General features: G+C 35.5%; 1 pseudogene; it reads right to left on the reverse strand.

The window, feature by feature from the left end:
• Positions 1-5,210: 5,210 nt before the first annotated feature.
• Positions 5,211-7,293, reverse strand: LOC133879232 (cytosolic sulfotransferase 15-like; annotated as a pseudogene).
• Positions 7,294-7,501: the final 208 nt, after the last annotated feature.

Below are 7,501 nucleotides of genomic sequence, written 5' to 3' on the forward strand. Positions count from 1 at the left end.
TTTTCCACTATGTGTATTGGTATCATGATTTATTCCGATGTAGATGTAACTCTGTCTATTAAGTACATGTTATGGGACATGTGTCTATGTTGGCTGCGCGACACTTAGTCGTGCCACTGTGAGGACTCGTTTTATGTTTTTATAAAAAAAATAATAAAAAAAAAAGAAAAAAAAAGGGTCGTCACAGTTGTCAGTTCATAAGCTTTATTAAAAATGATTGTTAGTTGAGGAGGCCAAAGAATATTTAATCCTTAAACTTAGAATACTAATTTATATCCTTAAAGAATAAGGTTAAGCAGTGTGAATTACATATCTTTATATGTGAATATATGAATATTCATGCTCACATCAATCTTATTAATGCTGGTCTACAAACCAAAATGGCAAGTATTAGTGATTAGAAGTGTGGGTGGGTTATCTAAAATAAATAAATAAATAAAAGCATGGGTGGGTCACACGTCATCCCCCAATGGGAGGATGGGGTGACCCCACCCCGGCTATTAGTGGGTGCCACAGAGGGGGAGGGCCAATATTAGCCTCCACCGTCCCCTTCTTTTGAATTATTATTATTATTATTATTATTATTATTATTATAAATAGTTAATTTTATATATTTGGACTAAAATAATTGAACTTAGTCTATGCCCAAAAAAAAAAAAAAAACTAGGATCTTGGCCCTATTATAAGAAAAATCATGTTATACCTAAACCTTAAAAAACCAAATTTATCATGAATAACAACTTAAATCTGTCATTAAAAAAAATTAGGCATGAGCAATAGCCTCCAAAAGCAACATAAAAGGTAGGCTTACTTTTCATGTTTCTACCTAGGGGTGTGCAGGATCCGACGAACCCGCACCGACCCGACGAAACCGCCCTGCCCCGATTCTTTTATGCAATCCATGTTTTCCCTTCAGTTCCCAACTCATTTTCCTTCAACTTGTGCGGTGTGGTTTGTGGGCTGGGCTTTTGAAAAAAATCAGGAACCCACCCCGCACCGCATAAAGAAATAAAAAATAAAAATAAAAATAAAAAAAAAAAAACTAGAAAAAAAAAACCCCACCCCTTTATACTTAACCCTAATGCTCCAACACCCCCCCCCCCCCCCCCCCCCCAACCTTTCATTTTTTCGTTTCTTTTCTTCCAGAGACCCAGAATCTTCCTAGCGCCACAACCCTTCTTCTTCTCTTCATTTTTCTCCAATTCTCCTCTCTTCACATAATCACAGCCTCCCTTCCCCTTGTGCCGATCTTCCGTCTTCGCCTTTTCTTCTTCTTCTTCTTCAATCTTCGATTATTCTTCCGTCTTTGCCTCTACTCTGACATTGACAAGAAAACCAAAGGTATATATTCAACTGTGAATCATTTGTATGTATATGTAGTGTTAGGGTTTTGTGGTTTAATTTGAGGTTTTAAATTTTGTTTTGGTTATATTTTGTTTGGGTTTAGATCTTCTGTACAAGGATTGCTAGAGCGACCACAAGTTCACCATCACTACCTATTCTTCCACCAGAGCACCGCTTCTGCAGGACCCGCTCCACCCCGTCAAACCCGCACCCCAGCCCCGCACGTACCCTCCCCACAATGTACCCACACGACACAGTTATCCCTTAAAAATTGCAATTTACAAGTCCAAAAGATGCAACCCACAGGGCTGCGGGGCGAGGGCAAAAAGGGAGAAATCGCCCCGTGCCCACCCCTATTTCTACTGCAACAACATAACAAACATTTTTATCCATGAATACTAGAGGTGAAAATGCAGTTACAGTTAATGGTTATCGTCTCAAACCTCTAACCGTAATCACCTGAAGCAGTTAGTAAAATTTGTTAGTTGCCTCCGCACAACCGTAGGTGGTTTGCGGTTATAAAACCAATAACTACTTTTTAAAAGTCGGGTTTCTTTAGCCTATTTTGAGTGTTGAGCCTATTTTTGAGCTCTTTATATGTTTTTTGCCTTTTTTTTAATTATTTTTTTTGGCCTTTTAATTTTTACTTGAAGAAGTGTACTCGTTAATACTTATCAAACCCAATAAGCTTATGCACTTATCACACCCTTTTTTTTTTCTTTCTTTTTGACCTTATCAGGGGTTGGTTTTTTTTAATAGCTTGATTAAGGTGCACTCTTTAGTATGTATTTAACCCCAATAAACTTATGCTCTTATCCGGCCTTTTCTTTTCTTTTCTTTTTTTTTTTTTTTTTTTTTTTTTTTTTTGGGGGGGGGGGGGTTGCCTTTTCAGAGCTTATTTGGCCTGAAAAGGTCATGTTACTAAAGAGCCAATAATAACTTGTATCCAGAAAAAATAACATAATTAAAGCTGACTAAATATCTCTGGATTCGAGCCTTCAACAGTTTGCCAAGGAGATTACAAATATATTTACAAGTGGCTTAATCATAATTAACTAGCTTAATTACTTGAGCATATAAATGAAAATTCGCAATCGATCAAAGACAATTATATCTATAGTCCATACACCCACATTCAGCATATAAATAAAAATTCAATCACTCAAACCCAACACAAACATTAACCTATCTACTTCCACTTTCATTTCTACTCAAGTGGATTTAAAGAAAGAAAGTCTTAACTCCATTGTCTTCCATTTGACATACCTAAACAACAATCTATGAGCGGCAAATTCTTTATTAAGAATATTTTGATTCATTGTGAAACTAAAATTGATGTAAAGTTCAACATTTCTTCAAGCTTGAAGAAGTTTGCCACTTCTTAATTTAAATCTTTCCATAGCAAGGTCTCATTCAACTTATATTTGGGGTGGTTATTAAACATCCGTCTTTTCGGCCCTAATGAATACTGTCAAAACTAGGCCTCGCAACAGAATTGAAGATGAGTTTCTGACTAATTCTTTAATGTTGTACATCAAAAGAAAAATTGCCGTGAAATTTAGTAAGATTCAATCATAAATTATTTCGAGATCTAAGAGAACGTCAGGTTCCATTTTGATAGGTGTTTGAATTGAAAATTGAAATATATAAATATATATATATATATATATATATATTTTCTTTCTTTTCTTTTGTTTATTTTTTATTTTTTATATATTAATTGAATCTTCAATCTTAATATATTTCTCATTCATAATTTGGCTCATTCCGATAAAAATTTCTAACTCCGTCCCTAGTGGGCGAAGCAACCCTGGGTTTGTAAAAAACTTCCATATGAGTAGCTGATATGGTAAGTTTTAGGTAAACTGTTAAATTAATATGTAAGGAATTTATAATAAAAGTCGTCTGGGTATCACATACATGCCTTTAAAGAATAGGCGGGCTTCATTAATTGTTAACATATTTACTGCAATTAATTATTGCTACCAAGTGCCAACCACAACTTATTGGATGCTCCTGAAGCGATTATCAAAATGACTAAGAGTTTATCAGAAAATGAGTGAATGCTACTGAAATAAAACGATGCTTATTTAGTACTTAATTTACCACTAAATTTATAATTGAATTTAAATGGCATGGCAAAATATAGACTTTGAATGAGAAGAAACATGAGCAAATTCAATTGGAGATGAGTGGCCTAGGGATAAAATGTACATAATACGTATCATTGGTTGAAAACAAAACTTTTTAAAGGGACATTATTTATTGTATTATCTTTCAAGTGGTCAAATGTGTAAGTTTCCAAATTCCACTTTTTTATTTAAACTCAAATGAAGTTGTTGAAAATAAGGTTGTATTGATATTGTACAAAATGAGCCTATATATACAGGCCAAAATACAGATACATACATATGTATATAACTAATGCATGTGAGACATACACGACATATAAAATAACAGCCCTCCTCAAACTCAAGGTGAAGTGCGAGAGACCAAATTGAGTTTGGAAATAAGATCGCAAGATCACCATGGAGGATGAGATTTTGTGAATAGGTATGCGGGCTGATCATGGGATGTAATGGAATGAAGTTGTAGTGAGTCCTGAAGAAGATGACAGATAAAATGACAATCTATCTCAATATTTTTGGTTCATTCATGAAAAACGTCATTATGGCCTATGGACGATTAATCTGAATAACATTCTTGTTGTTGCAATATACAGAAGTACGTAGTAGAGGAAAGAGATACACACATATCTTGTAATAGCCGTGAGAGTGGCTTAACCCGAAAATGGGGTAGGGACAGAAGAATAAAGCATGAGGGAACGAATAGTGTACGTCTAGAATAGATGGAAAAATTAAATTTGATCAAAATCTTCCGAAAATACTCTCACTTTGAACTTTGACCCTTTTTTTTTTTTTTTTTTTTTTTTTTTTTTTTTTTTTTTTTTTTTTTTTTAAAGGTCAACGTAAGGATATTTTTGAAAGATTTTGATCAAATTTGGTTTTCCATCCATTCTAAAGGTCAACCCTAACGGAGTGGCCTTTTTGACACAAAATAGTATATTGATGTACCCAAGTGTCATACTTGTTAATTTGTTGGAATTTTTTAAAATGATAAGTAGTTCAGAAGCTAGCCTTAAGTGTATTTAACCCATATACATATTTGGGATTATTTTGAAATGGAAGGTGTTTAAAGAGCTTTGGAAGAAGCGAGTCTCACATGAGAAAAAGATAAATTAAAGTAAGCACTTATAAGGCCCAACTTATACTAAGTTATTGCTTTAAATCAATCAATGTTTGAGTGTATGCACTTGTACGTGTGCTCTAATACGACGCAAGGCATCAGGCGCATGCGCAATGGGTTGTAGGGTGATAGTTGCGCCTTGATGACGCACTTGGCACTTGTATCCTAGAGAAGTGATTGTTGCAACCCTGTGCATACCCATTCGTTATATTTAAGGAAAGCGAATCACTATTGTACCTTAGAAGAGCATTTAATTGCCAGGTTTTTTTTTTTTTTTTTTTTTTTTTTAATACTTGTTTTCGTTTTAAACTACGTGTATAGGAATAAAGATTTGAACATGTTTTAATTTATATGGATTAAACTAAAATTAAGGGTATTATGATAATAACTTTTTGTGCTTTATACATTCATGCAAAGTTTTGTGCGATTGTCTCACTATGTTTAGTAATGTCCTGATTGGTACGTGTATAATCTTTAGTATATCTTTTTATTAAAAGAAGTGCAATTTTTTACTCATCTCTTTTAAATTACAAAGAAGTCACGGCGTGAGTCATGGGCTAGCTAGTATATACATATATGACCATGCAAATAGCCAAAGCTGAGGACATTTATTGCTTGTCCTAAGAGAACAATTTGAATGACAAACCAGAAGCACCTAACTTCTCCTCCACGAGTTTGGTTCATTTCTCCACCATAGTAGGTGACAGATAGTTCACCCAGTCTCCCACCTCACCCTTCCTAAACAAATATTTGTTTTCAAAGTTCTTAATCGACTTGCCAGATTTATTTACCTCCAGCTCCTTCAGATTCTCAAAACTGCGCAGTTTTGCAATCTTTTCATTGACACCACTTCTCTCCTCCTCCAAAGAAAATGGGAACCCCAGAAACCCTGCTAATATTTTCAACTGAGAAGTGATGTCTTCTTTCATGTCCTCATATTTCAAGAACAACACCTTGTGAGGCTTCTCTATGCTCTTCTTCCAGTACCCCAACATATGCTCCCAAAAGGGTCCAAACCCTATAATCCCGTTGCAGTACATTTCAAAGGCTTCATCTAGCAACATTGGGGCTTGAGATCCTGGCCTAAGTTTGTCATGTAGTGCCAGGAGGAGATGAAAGTGTCAAGTGGGTTTCTGCAAATATAAACAACCTTGCAAGTTGCAATCAGATTTCTTGATGGAATTTGTCAATGAAGAAAACGGAACATGGGTGCCAAAAAGTCTAGGCTGAGGAAGGTTAGAAAGATCAGGATGCTGCTGGCCATTGGCATAGAGCTTGTACTCAAAGAAAGGTACAAGATCATGGGGGTTGGGTGCAAGCAAAGGATGGCTGTTTGACATGACAGCAAAACGCTTGCGATTCACAACAGCAAAAGCCAATACCACGTCAGTGTCACTTGCTTGGAAGTGCCTTTGGAAGGAGATTATTACTTGGATCTCCGTTGGCTGGCACCAAAACCCTTGGAACTTGTAGATATGGGGGGTTCTCCATCCTCTCTCTTTGGGAAGATCAGAAAGAAGAAGTTCCTTGCATTCTTGGCTTAGTTTTTGATCTTCTTCTCCTCCTTCTGCTGCTGCTGCTGCTTCTCCGTCCCGTGAGGGGTTTTTTGTGTAATGAGTGGTAATTGTTAACTGTTAAGCACGTTTTTTTGAAGCAGTACTGTCGATAGAAATTGGCATGAAAATTAGCTCACAAAGACTACGTCTTTATAGTTGGAAATATTTGCTATTTGTGCATGTTAATTGTTAACTGGTAATCACGTACGTTTATCACAAAAACAATTGTGGGCTACAAGTGCAATTGGATTTTAGCTTGGGTTTCCTAGTTCTTCACGTCTGCCTAGAGTGGCCGGCATTTTCTTTCTCAAAATAGACTAACTGAATTCCTTTGCCCCCACACTACTTTCCTTGAGAAAAATGCCTATAGACCAAGGCTAGTTCCTTTCATGCATTATACAAGGTTTTATGCTTAGATTGATTGGGAGTGGTCCTTAGATAACATTTTTTTTTATTTTTTGCCACGCAATGGGCACTTGGTTATAGAATAGCTTTCTGTTCGATGGGCGGGTGACTATTAAGCTTTTATTTGGTTGAGTGGATCTATGGTTATTTATAATTATGAGCTATTAAATTAGAGTAAACTACACACACTTCCACTTTTCTATACTCATTTTTTCACATTTTTAGGTAATTTTTAAAACCGCCTCATTATATAGAGTAATGAGAAATGGGAGTATGTAATATTACTCTTAATATTATAACTTCTAGCATTATATATATACACACACAGAGAAGAACAGGCCATAAGAATGCGGTATATAACATTACTTGTACAAGAATATTCCTAGCTCTATTCTCCATAAATATCCATAAAAAGTGTAATCATAGGCACATTATTTTCCATCCTTAAATTCTGCATTATCATTGTCATAAACCATTTCAAACTAAATTCGAACAATATTTCAAATTAGGAATCATAATCTTGTCTCGCAGTTAAGTTCTCTCTTGGAGCCTAGCAATTCCTGTTGGGTTTTCAGAGTACTGTTCATCTATTAGTCACATTCTTTCTTAGTTTTTCTTCTTTGTCATGGCCGATGCACCCTTCACATATTGACTCCATGGCCATGCACAGAAACCACACTGCAATCTCAGATTTTTGGCTGTTAAATCGAAGAAAACTGCCGGAGTGCCCCTTTAACGTCATAAGCCCTTCTCCCAAAATTAAAGTTAGTCGAAAATCCAACCTTGCAGACGAAAAATATCTCAGGGTTACCGTACATTATTGGAGTTTTGCATCCTTAAGAAGGTGACTGGGTCGGCATGATTTCACCTTCTCATTCTAAGTAGAGATTTATTTAATTTAAAAAAGAAAGAAACCTCTTATTATTATTATTATTATTATTTTACGTCCA

This window comes from Alnus glutinosa, chromosome 10, assembly GCF_958979055.1.
Source record: "Alnus glutinosa chromosome 10, dhAlnGlut1.1, whole genome shotgun sequence".
Classification (NCBI taxonomy): Eukaryota; Viridiplantae; Streptophyta; class Magnoliopsida; order Fagales; family Betulaceae; genus Alnus; species Alnus glutinosa.